The following is a 14,842-nucleotide window of genomic DNA, read 5'->3' as shown; positions in this document are numbered from 1 at the left end:
CCACCACGCCTGGCTGAATTTGACTATATTTAAAAGAAAGACTTAGGCCATGGTTTCTTTTTTTTTTTTTAATTTTTATTTATTTATTTTTTGAGATGGGGTCTTGCTCTGTCCCCAGGGTGGAATGCAGTGGCATGATCTCAGCTTACTGCAACCTCCGCCTCCCGGGTTCAAGCTATTCTCCTGCCTCGGCCTCCCGAGTAGCTGGGACTACAGGCACACGCCACCACGCCCAGCTAATTTTTGTATTTTTAGTAGAGATGGGGTTTCACCATGTTGGCCAGGATGGTCTTGATTTCTTGACCTCGTGATCCGCCCGCGTCAGCCTCCCAAAGTGCTGGGACTACAGGTGTGAGCCACTGCGCCTGGCTAGGCCACAGTTTCTTTACACTGCCAAACAACCAAGTACTTGTCCCAAGAGGAGAGTGGGGAATGGAAGGGTGGACGGGAAACCTGGCTAGCTGTCTATGAAGTTGTGTGGCACTGTGTTGGGGTCCCCTGATGTTGAAGGTTTGCCTCGGTTTTATAACAGGAATCATGCACATATACACACTTTGCCAGAAAGTATGCTAAATGCCATAAAGAATCTTCAGAACAATCCTAAGTAGGCTGTTTATCCACTGAGGAAAGTCAAGGTCAGAGGAATGAACTAACCTGACTAGTGTCACAGAAGTAGTTAGTGAAGAAAATGCGATTTGATCCCATGTGTTTCATGCTTCTATGTTTAAGTGGAGGATTTGCTCCTCAGCCCTGACTTCTTTCAGTACAACTTCCTATCCCCCCTCAGAAGGAAATCTGTCTCTGACACACTCTTTTATATTAACTTAATCTATAAGAGACTGATGAACAAACCACAGGAATTCCATTTCACAAAGGGATATGCCATCCAAAGACATAGAATGTCTGCTGATCAGGCCCCCTTCTCTGTGTCACAGTGTTTGGTGAGGAGAGAATTGGATAACCTTGTGGCGTCTCATATCCAGACTGTAAGGCTTGAAGAATTAAACACACCCTGCAGCCCACTGAGGGCTAGAATATTCCTGCCTGACAAATATAGTCTATCTTGGACAGTGTGAGATAAACACTGGTGAAGTATTTCCCCTTTTCAAAGTCATTTTCTGGATTCAGGGCAAATGCCTCCTCATTCATTTATGTTATCTTTAGTTGTTCTGCTTTCCAGGATTATTTTATCTCTTAAAAGCACCTCATTCACTCAGCCTGAGGTGCTTTTAGCTGGCATCATGGCTTCATGAGTGTTAAATGGAATCCATTAGAATTCACAAATTCAGGGTGGGTTATTTTCACAATCGATAATCTGATTCTTTGTATGCTGATTTTTTTATGAGATTGTTGCCTCTAAATTCTGAAGTGACTTTCTTATAACTTGCAACCTTTGTTTTCTCAAACTCAGGTAGCATGTAGAATCTCACCTACTTATAGACTTTCATAGATACGATCAAAACAAGTTACATACCTAAAATCTACCACCTATAGCAGTCATTCATATTGTGACATTTTGTACTTAATCACACAGATTGGCAGGCCATTTCATGCACTTTTCTGGATGTGAGACATATTTTACACACAATGATTGGAGAGGAAAACACTCCTTTATACCCTAACCTGTCCCAGCCTCACAAAGAGATAATGGCTGGAAAGATTGCAGGGAGAAATTAACATTTGATTCTGAATGGATTCATCCTACTCATGAGAGTAGGTTTCTCTGTGCATTAAAAAGCTTTGTAAAGGATCCAGTTGCACCAAGAGGGAGCCCTGGGATTCTCAAGTAACATATTTTCAATCAGTAAGTCTTGTTCAAAGTCTATAAAAGTTCATCATTTACAGTAGGACATAGTGTAGTGGCATGAGTCAGAGGGACTCTGGGCTCTCTTTCTAAATTGGCCATTTTTAGCCTTGTGCAGCTTGCCTACTTTGTGAATTGCTTGTGAAATTGAAATGAGATAATGTGTTTGAAAGTGTTTTGAAAACTGTAAAATGCTATACAAATGTAAGTTGTTACTTCAGAACAAAGCAGTGGGCAGTCTGCGAAAAAGGAATCAGTTGAAAGCAATTGGTGCATATACTTTTTCAAGAACCAAACATTAAGTGCTGATGTTTATTGAGCACTTACCATGTGCCAGGCACTGTTAAAATGTTTTACATGTATTGTCTAAACCTTACTGTACCCTAATAAGGTAGATATTATTATTGTCCCCATTTTACAGATGAGAAACACTGAGGCACATAAAAGTGAAATGTCCTGCCTATAGAGATATACCTAGTAAGTGATGAGATAAAGCTGGGATTCAAATCCAGGCACTGTGGTTCTGGAGCCTAGACTCTCTTATTTTTTTTGGAAATGGGGTCTTGCTATATTGCCCAGGCTGAACTCAAACTCCTGGGTTCAAGTGATCCTGCTGCTTCAGCTTCCCAAGAAGTGGGGACAAGAGGCATACCCCATTGTGCCCAGCCAGACTCTTTAAATACTATGCTGTTGACAGCATTATCATTTGTTTCAGTTTATTTGGGCTGCTATAACAAAATACCTTTAGGTGAGGTGTGGTGGCTCATGCCCGTAATCTCAACACTTTGGGAGCCTGAGGCAAGAGGATGGCCTGAGGCCAGGCAATCAAGACCAGATTGGGCAACATAATGAGACCCTGTTTACACACACACACACACACACACACTCACACACACACACAAGCTAGGCACAGTAGTGCACACCTGTGGTCCTAGCTACTCAGGAGCCTGAGAAGTCGAGGCTGCAATGAGCTATGATCGCACCATTGCACTCCAGCCAGGTGACAGACAAAGCAAGAACCTGTCTCAAACAACAACAACAACAAAACCACCCTTCGACTGGGTAACTTATAAACAACAGAAACTTATTGCTTATAGTTCTAAAGGCTGGGAAGTTCAAGATCAAAGTGCCAGCCCTAGTGAGGGCTTGCTCTGCTTCAAAGATGGTGCCTTCTTGCTGTGTTCTCACATGGTGAAAGGGGCAAAAGCACAAAAGAGACTAATGAACTCCCTCAATCCCCTTTTATGAGGGCACGAATTCCATTCATGAAGGTGAGGCCCTCATGACCTAGTTGCCACCTGAAGGTCCCACCCATCTTTTAATACTTTTGCATTGGAGTTTAAGTTTCAACATGAATTTTGGAGGGGCACATACATTCAAACCATAGCATCATCCTTCCTAACTGAATTAGTAGTGGGGCCAAGACATTTGTTATGCAAGCCTTAAAAGTTTAAAAACATGGTGAGTAAATACTTTCCAAGAAAAATGCGTTTCCCTTAAGGACTTGGATTTTACTCCCTTCCAATGCTTGGTCTTCATAAACCTTATTTATGTGGGGTGTGTGACCCCTAAACATGCATGTAGTCATCTCTTATTTTATTTTTTATTTTTTGAGACAGAGTCTTGCTCCGTTGCCCAGGCTGGAGTGAAGTGGCGTGATCTCGGCTTACCACAACCTCCGCCTCCTGGGTTCAAGCGATTCTCCTGCCTCAGCCTCCCCAGTAGCTGGGACTACAGGTGCGCACCACCATGCCTGGCTAATTTTTGTATTTTTAGTAGAGACGGGGTTTCACTATGTTGGCCAGGCTGGTCTCGAACTCCTGACCTCGTGATCCACCCGCCTGGGCCTCCCAAAGTGCTGGGGTTACAGGCATGAACCACCGTGCCCAGCTGCATGTAGTCATCTCTTATACATCTACTTCATCAGCAAAAGTGGTGATAATGGACTTGGTTGATCTTTTAGTATTCAGTAAAGTTGAGAATGGTCAAATGAAAGGGTGTAGAGGAAAAGCTTTATAAATTCAAATGTCTTATCTTATTCAAATACTTATCTAAGTATTTTATGCTGAAGTTTATAATAAAAATCAGGAATCAGATAATTCTAGTAATTTTACTTTTAAAAATTCATCTGCTAATGGTGATTGGGTCTGATTCATTTACTTTGATTTTTCACAGTATTTTGATAAAGGTTCACATTAAAGGCCTTGAGGTGGTAATGTGATGAGAATGTCAAAGGAAGAGCTGGCTGGGGTGGTGTGAGAAAAGCAGTGGTAAGAAAAGAAATGGAAGTAATAGGTAAGGACTAGATCAGGTAGGCCTTGTAGGCCATGGTAAGGACCTGAGATTTTGTGTTGCCTTTTCAAGGTTTTGGGATCATCTCAATTATAACTATGAAAGATCTGGCTGCTGTGAGGGGAAAAGACTGTAGTGGAATAAGAGTGGAAGCATTGAGGCCAAGTAGAAAGCTATTGCAAAAGGCAATGGTGGCCTGGACTACTATAGCAGCAGTAACAGTGATGCGAAGTATTTAATCCAGAATAAATGTTGAAGGTAGAGGGAACAGAAATGTATTGACAATTCGGCGAGGTGGGTGGATCACTTGAGGTCAGGAGTTCGAGACCAACCTGGCCAACATGGTGAAACCTCGTCTCTACTAAAAATAGAAAAATTAGATGGGCGTGGTGGCACATGCCTGTAGTCCTAGCCACTTGGGAGGCCAAGGCAGGAGAATGGCTTGAACCTGGGAGGTGGAGGTTGCAGTCAGCCCAGATCATGCCATTGCACTCCAGCCTGGATGACAGAGTGAGAGTCCATCTCAAAAAAAAAAAAATTTATTGGCAATTGGCTGTCAATAAATTAGTGTCAGAAAAAGAGGTTTTTGGCCTGAGCCACCGAATGAATATAGTTCACACTGGTCTCCCTGCCTAGTCTATAGGAGGTGGGCATTGCTTCATGGAGGCTATGTTTGGGAGGCAGGGAGATTAGTTAGGAGGCCACTGTAGTCTTCCTGGGAAGATGAAGGGGCTTGAACCTGGGCAGAGGCTATTTGTGTAGAGAGATGTTTATGAGGTAAAAATCGCCAGTTAGAATAGGTTAGAGATATTTACTTAAGATTGAAGATCGCTGAATCTTTTTTCTCATTAACTCCACTTATTGGTGTCTACTCAAGAGCAGGGTTACCTGAGGGCTGTTTCTGTGTAGCCCTACAGCTAAACTAAAAACGTTTCTTAAAATTTTAAAGGATGCAAGAGAGAGAGGAATGTGCAACAGAAACCATACGTGGCGCTCAAAACCAAAAATATTTACTATCTAATCCTTCCCTTATCAAAACGTTTGCCTACCTCTGCCCTAGATCAGTGGTGTTTGTTTTTTTTGAGACAGCGTTTTCGCTCTTGTCACCCAGGCTGGAGTGCAATGGCACAATCTCCGCTTACCACAACCTCCGCCTCCTGGGTTCAAGCGATTCTCCTGCCTCAGCCTCCCGAGTAGCTGGGATTACAGGCATGCACCACCACGCCTGGCTAATTTTGTATTTTTAGTAGAGATGGGGTTTCTCCATGTTGGTCAGGCTGGTCTCAAACTCCTGACCTCAGGCGATCCGACCCCCTCGGCCTCCCAAAGTGCTGGGATTACAGGCTGAGCTGCCGCACCCGGCCTAGATCAGTGATTTTTAAAGTGTGGCTCCTAGAGCAGCAGTAGCACCATCAGCTGAGAACTTGTTAGAAGTGCAAATTCTCGGGCCTCTGTTGAATCAGAAACTTAGGCAGTGGGGCCCAACTATCTGTTTTAACAAGCCCTACAGGTGATTTCGGTGCACATTAAGGTCTAAGAACCACTGCTCTAAAGAAAGTTTTGCACCTCTGCAGCAGGATACACGGTGAAGAATATTTATAATAGCATTGCACATAAGAGCTCCAAACTGGAAACACTTGAACGTTAGTCAGCAGTAGGGCAGATGAGTAAACTGCGGCAATTAGTACAATGGGAGTATTCTATAGTTTGCCCAAGGGTATGGACTGTGGAGGCAGATTGCCTGTGTTTGAATCCCAGCTCCAGTGAATAGTAGCCATGTAGTCCTGGGTAAGTTACTTGACCTCTCCAAGACTGTTTCCTCATCTGTAAAATGGGCATAAAAATAGCAACTACTGGCCGGGTGCAGTGGCTCACGACTGTAATCCCAACACTTTAGGAGGCCAAGGCGGGCGGATCACGAGGTCAGGTGTGTTCTAGACCAGCCTGGCCAACATAGTGAAACCTCGTCTCTGCTAAAAATATAAAAATTAGCTGGGTGTGGTGGCATGCGCCTGTAGTCCCAGCTACTAGGGAGGCTGAGGCAGGAGAATCGCTTGAACCCGGGAGGTGGAGGTTGCAGTGAGCCAAGACGGTGCCATTGCACTCCAGCCTGGGAGACAGAGAGAGACTCCGTCTAAAGAAAAAAAAAAAAAAAAAATATATATATATATATATGTGTGTATATATATATATATATACACACATATATATATAAAAACTAGCTCATAGGGTTACTGTGAGGCTTAGAAGGCTGTATAATTACAAGAATGCCCGGTATATAAGCCCAGTATATTAAAGGACAGCCGGCATGTAATGTATTTTAATGCTTTAAGGAAAAACATCAGGTTGATTTCATTTCATTAAAGTGATGGTCTGCTCAAATATTTTGCATATAACAGTATCTTTGGCCGGGCACGGTGGCTCACGCCTGTAGTCCCAGCACTTTGGGAGGCAGAGGCAGGCAGATCACAAGGTCAGGAGATCAAGACCATCCTGGCTAACACAGTGAAACCCCGTCTCTACTAAAAATACAAAAAATTAGCCGGGTGTGGTGGCGGGCGCCTGTAGTCCCAGCTACTCGGGAGGCTGAGGCAGGAGAATGGCCTGAACCCGGGAGGCGGAGCTTGCAGTGAGCCGAGATTGTGCCACTGCACTCCCGCCTGGGCGACAGAGCGAGACTCCGTCTCAAAAAAAAAAAAAACAACAGTATCTTTAAGCAGTCTAAAGGTAAAGATATTGTAGACTTTGGAGGCCCTAATGTTGGCATTGCCTCTGCCAATATTTAAGGTATTTGACATATTGTCTTAACGTGCCAAATACCTTAAAATTGCCCTTACAGGACTGTGAAGAAAACTGATGAGATGTACATGCTTGCGTCCACCATGGTTAGTTCGTAAGCATTCATTAATGTATTTTTTCCTTTCCATTTCTTTGAACATTTTCTCAGTCCTTCATTCCAAAATTCCTGTGCTATCTCGGTATTCTCTGAAAACACTGCCAGACCTAAAGATGCAAAGTGGCTTCCTTGACTACAAGATTTGGCTTGGCTTTTTCCGTGAAACAAGGTCACCAGTGTCTCACCCTGGGTGCAAGTCTGGGCTTAGAGCTAGAACAGGACTGTAATCCTTATATTTCAGGCCTTTTAGCTTTAGTATGTAAAACGCTTTAGTATGTATTGATATTTAGCCATGCCTAAATTCGTAACAAGGACACAAAGAAATAGTCTTTTCCCCCTCTGTAAAGCCCACGTCATGTTCTTCCTTTACTGCAGGGCCTCTTAGTGGGGCTTAAAACCTAGGATGGGGTAAATAAACAATGTAGGTGAGTTTAGTGTGCAAACAGCGGAAATCACCGGTGCATTTTAAGCTCGTCTACAGCAGCAATCTGCAGACACCTAGTTCAGAGAGATTACTAAATTCCCTCCTTCCCATTAATAAAAAGGACCAGAATATCAGCCTACAAAAGACACTGCGTTGCTGCGAACCAGCTCTCGCTTGCGCGATCAGGAAGAAGGGCCGGCAAGGCTGGAGCCTCGGGACCGGAGAAAGGCAGCCTGCTTGTGACGTCAAATCAGCGGACTCTTATCTTGGCTTTAGGCCGGTTCCGGTTCCCCGGCTTTCCGGGCGCGAGCGTGTGCGAGCGCGGCAGCGTACTGCGCGTGCTCCGCAGAGGGACACGGGAAGGTTGGGTCCGGCTGTGGAGGAGATGCGTGATTGGCTGACGCTGTGCTCGGGGGTTCCCTGGCCCTGTCGGCAGGGGTAAAACAATAAGAGGGGGCGGTGGCAAAGGGGGCGGGACGTCCGTGGTCCTTGTCGCACGTCGCAGCGCCTGGAGCCCGGGAAGAGGTGGTTGTGAGGCAGACGAACTCGCGGCTCTCCGGCTTCCGAGGCTTCCGAGTTGTCGGAGGAAGGGGGCGGCGAGCAAGAAGAACCCGCCGCACCCGGTCCTCAGCGACTCTTCTGACCTCCGCGCGACGTACCCGCCGCCGCTGTTGGCTGGAGGTGTGTAAGGGGGCCGGGAGGGGAGGTCGGTGTGGTGGTCGGAAAGGGACATTCTCTTCGCGCTCCGCGGCGCGAGGCAATCGTCCAGTGTGTGAGCCCGGGAGCCGGAGGTGTAGCGACAGAGACATTGTTCTTGCCGGCTCCCTACGGTGCCGTGTGTGCGTGAGAGAAGACCAGTCTTTAGGTGAGGGGTGGGAGGCCGCCTGGGAAGGGAGGTGACCCGCGAGCGTCTTGCGGGCTGAGGGCTCCGAGAGCACAGGTGGGGTTGAGGTTTGTTGGGGATGAGGTGGCGAAGTGGGGGGGGGGGGCACGCAGCAGCTCCCGAAGGCGCGCTGATGGAAGCTTAATACAGGAAGTGTGGGAGTAGGCTTTCTGGAAGGGATGTTTTAGGGTGGGTAGCCCACCGTTCCTGTTTCCGAATCGTTTTCGGCTCTTATTCCCTGTTCCTTCGGAGCGGGGAGGCCGTCGCCGCCCCACCCGTGGGGGAGGGGAAAAGAGGTTGTGTCGGCGGAGGCAGAAGCGACGCAGATGCGAAAGTAGCGGCCTCCGGGCACCATTTCTGTGCATGGAAACAGAATCCGGGTTTGAAGGCAGCCGCCGCTTCGCTTACCCAGTACCTAGTGTTCCGTCGTCTTTGACCAACCCCCTCCTCCCTGCCACCGCGGGTTTAATCCGAACGTGTTCGGATACTGGAACTGTAACGGGCGCCTTCTTCGTCCCCCCCGCTTATGCAGACGATCTCTTATTGACCCGGGAATGGCTTCTGGGGGATGGGTTCCCGCTTTGTTTGGGATGGGGGGACAGAAAGGAACATAAGCTTCCCTAGATTGTGTTGATTTTGTTAGTGGAATCTGATAGAATTTTCCCTGCGTCTCTAAAAGCAATTTCTTAAGATGGCCCTATGCCGCTTTGGGGCGAATATATATTTTCGTCTATAATTTCCTGCATAGATTAGCTTTTTTCCCCAAGACATGATGTTCTAACGGATTTGGGGGGTGGGAGGAGAGTGCCTTTTCCTTCCTAACAACAACAACAAAAAAGGCACGTGCACTTTTACCTGGAATAGTAAAGTTGTCCTTTTCTTCCTATATGATTGTTGTGGAATATTAACTTGGATTAAGATACTGTGGTTTTTGGTTCAAGGCTCTGTACCTTGTTCTAGTCTTTCAAACGTTAGTGTTGCAGGTACCTGGATCTAGGAACCATTAACTGCCGTTAAGAGAGCCCCGGTGTACTAGAGTGGGAGATGATGGCAATTCTTCTCTAGCTCCATATTTGGCAGTTAATATAGCCTTAGGCATGTGAACCAAGTTTCTAAGTAAACTTTTGGCCCTGTTAGCATCCAGTGGTCTTTTTGATAATCCAAGATTCCTGGTCTTAGGAGATACACGGTACGATGAGTTTGAACCTCTTAGGATTGAATTATCCTTTCTTTAGCAGTAACATTTTTCTTAAATTTTTAAGATTACTCATATGGGCCTTTATGTTATGATTTAATCTTTACAAACTAATTCTGAAAACCAGTCAAGGAATTGTAGGAATAATAAGGACCTAGAATGAATTGCTAAGAGCTGTCATAGTTCAGATTGATATTCAGGGTCGAAATATTAGTAATAGTGAAAAAACATGAAGAGTGAACCAGAATGCTTGTGGGATGGATGGGGATAAAAATTAGAAGGTAAAGAAGAAAACACGTTATTTGATAATTTCATAGAGTAACTAACTTAACTGTTCAGTTAGCAGCTAAGCAGTTGATTTGTCAGCAGGCAACTCCTGGTTTGAAGAAAGTGTTGGCACGGTGTCTTTAGATTCTGAAAACTTCCTTCCTTATCCTGCAAAATTATCGCTGTTTATTACGCATAATTAGGATTGAACATTTTTCCCCTAGATTGCTTTAAAAAGACTTTCTACTTATTTTGAGTGAATATCGAGACAGTGAATGACTCCTTCTCAATGTTGATTTTGAAAGGCATAAACTAAAGTGTTGCATCTGAACTTAAATTCAGTAGAATTTAATGGACAAACATGACCTAGTTACTCTCCACTGGTAGACACTTGTTTAATATCCGACAGAATAAATTGGGTCCACCTACCTTCAGAAGCAATAGAATTAGTTTCTTGACTGTCGTGTTTCCGCTTACTTTTATCTTCTACTTTCCAAGTATTTTACCCTATCTTGAAACCATAGGTATATTGAAAATGATTCTTGGATTCTCTGTTGCTGTCCTGCTGTATTTCTTTGCTTTTCACTCTTCTCAACAGTTTCACATAAGCTTACAATTGCTTGTTTAAAATTAATTTTTTGTATTGTTGGAAGAGCTGGCTGCTTCTTCCAAAGCGGTTGTTCCTAACCAAAGTGTAATGAAAATATCACTTGAGTCAGGAGTCAGGAGACCTGATTTCAAATCCTCTTTCTTTTTACTGTGACTGAGGGACCCCAAACACCTTTCCTTAGGCTCTCTAAACATCCTTTTCTGTAAATGAAGATAATGCCCTATCTATTTTAAAGACAAAGGAAAATAGTAGGTTACTTGTTAAACTTTAAAACATAGTATAAATACATGCTTTATTTTTGTGGACAGCAAGCATTTCCATTTCTTACTGCTTGGTCACTTTTAATAGCTTCTGAATTTTAAAACTAGCCTCCCTCAACTTCTGAGAAGGACAGAAAACAAAAAACTTTTGGAGCCTGAATAAGAGATTTAACCCATAACTTACTTTTATTATTTATTTATACCACTATGATTCTTAGATCTTCTTTGTGAAGCTTTCATTCAATGGTGTACCACGAAAGATTGAAGATCATTTCTTTAAAAAGGTCTAGTGTTCCTTAGATTGTTCAAGTTACTTTAAACAAAAACCATCTGGAATTTCAGAAAGTTCCAGTATTAATATGCATTTAGCTGTTGAAAATGGATATAGTCCGTGGTTCAATTATAATAAATAAACCTGACTAGTTTGAGCCCAGCTATGAGTAAGGGACTCCAGAGGGGAAAGGGGTAAGTATCCTATAGTGGAGATAAGCTGTGTCTTAGCACCCACATAACCTTTGGTAACAGTATCTGGTAAAGAGAACTGCATCCTATTACTAGAGGTCTTATTCTTTTTATAATAACTAATATCAAGTACTTAAAACACAGCTCACTGCAACCTCCGCCCCCTGGGTTCAAGTGATTCTCCTGCTTCAGCCTCCTGAGTAGCTGGGATTACAGGCGCCTGCCACCACACCCGGCTAACTTTTTTGTATTTTTAGTAGGGATGGGTTTTGCCATGTTGGTCAGGCTGGTCTCGAACTCCTGACCTCAGGTGATCCACCCGTCTCGGCCTCCCAAAGTGCTAGAATTACAGGCGTGAGCCACTGCACCCGGCCTCTTTTTCCTTTTGTAGTTTTTGGTACATACATAGTAGCCATAAAATAAATATTGAAATGAATTTATTTTGTCTAACCCATTGACTCAGCTTGTGGATGGGAATGAATGAAGTAAGACAAAGGCACAGAGAATAAAATTGCAGAGAATATTAGGTGATTAAAATATATATATATATTTTTTTGAGACGGACTCTTGCTCTGTCGCCCAGGCTGGAGTGCAGTGGCGCAATCTCGGCTCACTGCAAGCTCCGCCTCCCGGGTTCACGCCATTCTCCTGCCTCAGCCTCTCCGAGTAGCTGGGACTACAGGCGCCCGCCACCACGCCGGGCTAATTTTTTTGTATTTTTAGTAGAGACGGGGTTTCACCGTGGCCTCGATCTCCTGACCTCGTGATCCGCCCGCCTCGGCCTCCCAAAATGCTGGGATTACAAGCGTGAGCCACCGCGCCCGGCCTGGCGATTAAAATATTTGTATAGAATTTGATACAGGGATGAGAAAGTATAGTAGGAGATAAATTTGAAAGGTTGGTTATGACATTGAATGTCAGACTGGATTTCTGTGTAGGGCCTTAGATGCCAAACTGAATGCAGGTGTTTGGATTTTACTCTGTACAGTGTATACTACACGTGATACAGGGGCTTGAAAGACTTTTGAAGAATAACTAAAAGGTCTGAACAGTGGGAGTGAAAAGGAGGGCACAAATTCCAACTTCTGAATTGTAAGGATTTCACAGTTTAAGTGGCAAAGCTAAAGGGGAGAAAGTCATGACTGAGCTTTCAAGTTGAGAAGATTATGACACTTAACAGAAATAAGGAAATAGCTTTCTTTGGTGCATGCATGTATTGGGACATATGTGGGTCATGTCTAGGTATTCAGTATGTGGTGACGAATGTAAAATTTGAACTTATGGTATAGACTAGATACACATTTAGGTAGGTAGACGTGAGACCAGAAGCTGAAATTGCCAGGTTAGAAGACAGAACCTTGAGAACTTATGCGTTTTGATGAGAAGGAAAATTTGCCTTATAGAACTCTGGAAGAGTTAGGAGGAGGTAGTCAACATTGATAATGTATATGGGTGGAGGATTGAGAAGTCATTCGATTGTTGAGCAAAGAATTGTGATGTTTCCAGAGAATTGCATTCAAGGGAGAGCTGAGTTATAATATTTGAGAGGGGAATAAAGAGAAGATGAAGATAGGTGTATAATTAGTAACTTAGGGCAGAGTATGATCAATAAACTGCCATAATAAAGGCCAAAAGTACTTTAAGAGTTAATAGAGAAGAGTTATACTCTGTTGAGGAATTCAGTGGGAGTAGAAAGATTTTCAAGGGGACAAGATTTCCGCTGGGCCCAGATAAATCATTGCAGATAGGAAGGTGTGGGATGAGTGTTGGAAGAGAAGTCAAAAGTCCTGCTTCTTGTTAACAGACTTTTAGGATCTTAATGTTGGAGTGGCCTAATCTTACTTCTTTGGATGTGTGGACTCCTTTACTATGCTTGTGCCAAATCATTCAGTTAGTCTCTGGAATACCTGGCTACTTGTTAAGTAGCTCTATTTGATATTTGGACAACTCGCGTTATTCTTGTGTTATGTTTAACCCAAATCTACCTTCTTATAATTTCCATTCACTATATTCAATTAGCATTTTCAGCTCATTTTAGATATTACATCTAAATTAATGTAGCCTGAGATTGATTGTTTTGGAGGCAGCCCCATTATACTAGCGATTTACTGAACTTTAAATGGTAAACAAAAAACCTAAATGTTTGTTACCTAAAAGGTGACATTTTAGTCAAAGTTTGAGGAGAGTGATAACTTTGGTTTTTACGTTATTTTGAAACTGAGGAAATATAAGTATATTGTAGGATAATGAAGCTCAATGTGACTTTTTCTAATCTGCATGTACGTCTAATGCTCCACTCCCTCTCAGTGTGTATTATTTACCAATGCTGCACTCCCTCTCAATGTGTATTATTAATAGATTCAGAAAATATGGTGACAGAGAGCAATTTTCTGTAAGAACTGAAGTACATGTGCTTCAGGAATTAGTCTAGGTAAATGCAGAGGAAACATTTTAAGAAACAGGAATGAATAAAATATTCTGATGAAGATTCACTGGGATTTTAGGTGCGGTAGGCAGAGTTGTAGAGTAAAATACCTCTAAACTATACTGGATAATGTTTTCGGTTTTTTGTTTTTTGAGACAGAGTTACGCTCTTGTTGCCCAGGCTGAAGTGCAATGGTGTGATCTCGGCTTACTGCAACCTTTGCCTCTGAGTTCAAGCAATTCTGCTACCTCAGCCTCCTGAATAGCTGGGGCTACAGGCGCGTGCCACCAGGCCTGGCTAATTTTTTGTATTTTTAGTAGAGACGGGCTTTCACTGTGTTAGCCAGGATGGTCTTGATCTCCTGACCTTGTGATCCGCCTTTGCCTCCCAAAGTGCTGGGAAGTAGGCATGAGCCACTGTGCCTGGCCTTGGATAATGTTTTCATTTGACAAGTAAAAGACGGATTTGTTCATGAGAGAGCTTTGTCTGTGTATAGAGCTAATGCATCAGAGAAAATTTTACATTGTGCATTCCTGTGTGAGATTCTTCACATTTTCAGGTGTCATTGGAAGAAGTGGGGTGTGATACATTGTATTTAACTTTTTCTAAAAAGATTGTTAGGTGAGGCTAACAACCACCTTATTGAAGATGGTGGTTATCTTTGAAGGTGCTGATCTAAGAACTTTCTAAAGATTTTTTTTTTTGTATATAAGTATCCTTTAATCTTGGCTATCTTTTTTTTTGAACAGGGTCTCACTCCTGTTCTCCAGGTTTGAGTGTGGTGATGCCATCTTGGCTTGCTGCAGCCTCGGCTTCCCGGGCTCAGGCATTCCTCCCACCTCAGCTTCCCGAGTAGCTCGAGCTACACTTGCACACTACCACGCCTGGCTAATTTTTTGTATTTTTTAGTCGAGACGGGGTTTTGCCATGTTGCCTGGGCTGGTCTCAAACACCTGAGCTCAAGCTATTCACCCACTTTGGCCTCCCAAAATATTGGGATTACAGGTGTGAGCCACTGCACCAGGCCTTCTTGGCTATCTTTATAGAACTGTATAGTCTTGTAGGCTTGACCAGGGATTTCTTCTCAATTTGTAAACTAGGAAATTGAGATCCAGTAAGGTCATGACTTTTTCATGGCCATGGATAAGATAGTTGAAACCTTTTACTCCCATATTCAGAATTTTGTTTGGTTTTGTTAACTTTTTTTAAGCAATGGAAGGTCCCAGATCTAGAAATGGATTACCTGTAAGGTGCTTTGCTATGAATAATAAAAATGGCACAATTCTTTCTTCTTGTAATCACTTTTATTCTGAAAGTGTAATTT

At 43.5% G+C, this 14,842-nt stretch overlaps 1 protein-coding gene across 5 annotated transcripts in view; it reads left to right on the top strand.

The window, feature by feature from the left end:
• G3BP2 (G3BP stress granule assembly factor 2) overlaps nt 1-14,842 on the top strand; it is an 89,117-nt gene that overhangs the window by 49,095 nt on the left and 25,180 nt on the right. For 2 of the 5 annotated variants that reach the window (XM_004089003.3, XM_003265762.4), the window contains exon 1: nt 7,822-8,097. The exons of 2 other annotated variants lie outside the window; for them this stretch is intronic. The gene's annotated coding sequence lies outside the window, so the exon portion shown is untranslated. Of the gene's footprint in view, nt 1-7,821; nt 8,098-8,173; nt 8,282-14,842 lie in introns of those variants that run through there. One more of the 5 variants, XM_030818999.1, reaches the window with a different exon arrangement.

Source organism: Nomascus leucogenys, chromosome 9, assembly GCF_006542625.1.
Source record: "Nomascus leucogenys isolate Asia chromosome 9, Asia_NLE_v1, whole genome shotgun sequence".
Lineage (NCBI taxonomy): Eukaryota > Metazoa > Chordata > Mammalia > Primates > Hylobatidae > Nomascus > Nomascus leucogenys.
Note: the sequence above shows the minus strand (reverse complement) of the source record. Positions and strands in the feature narration are given on the sequence as shown.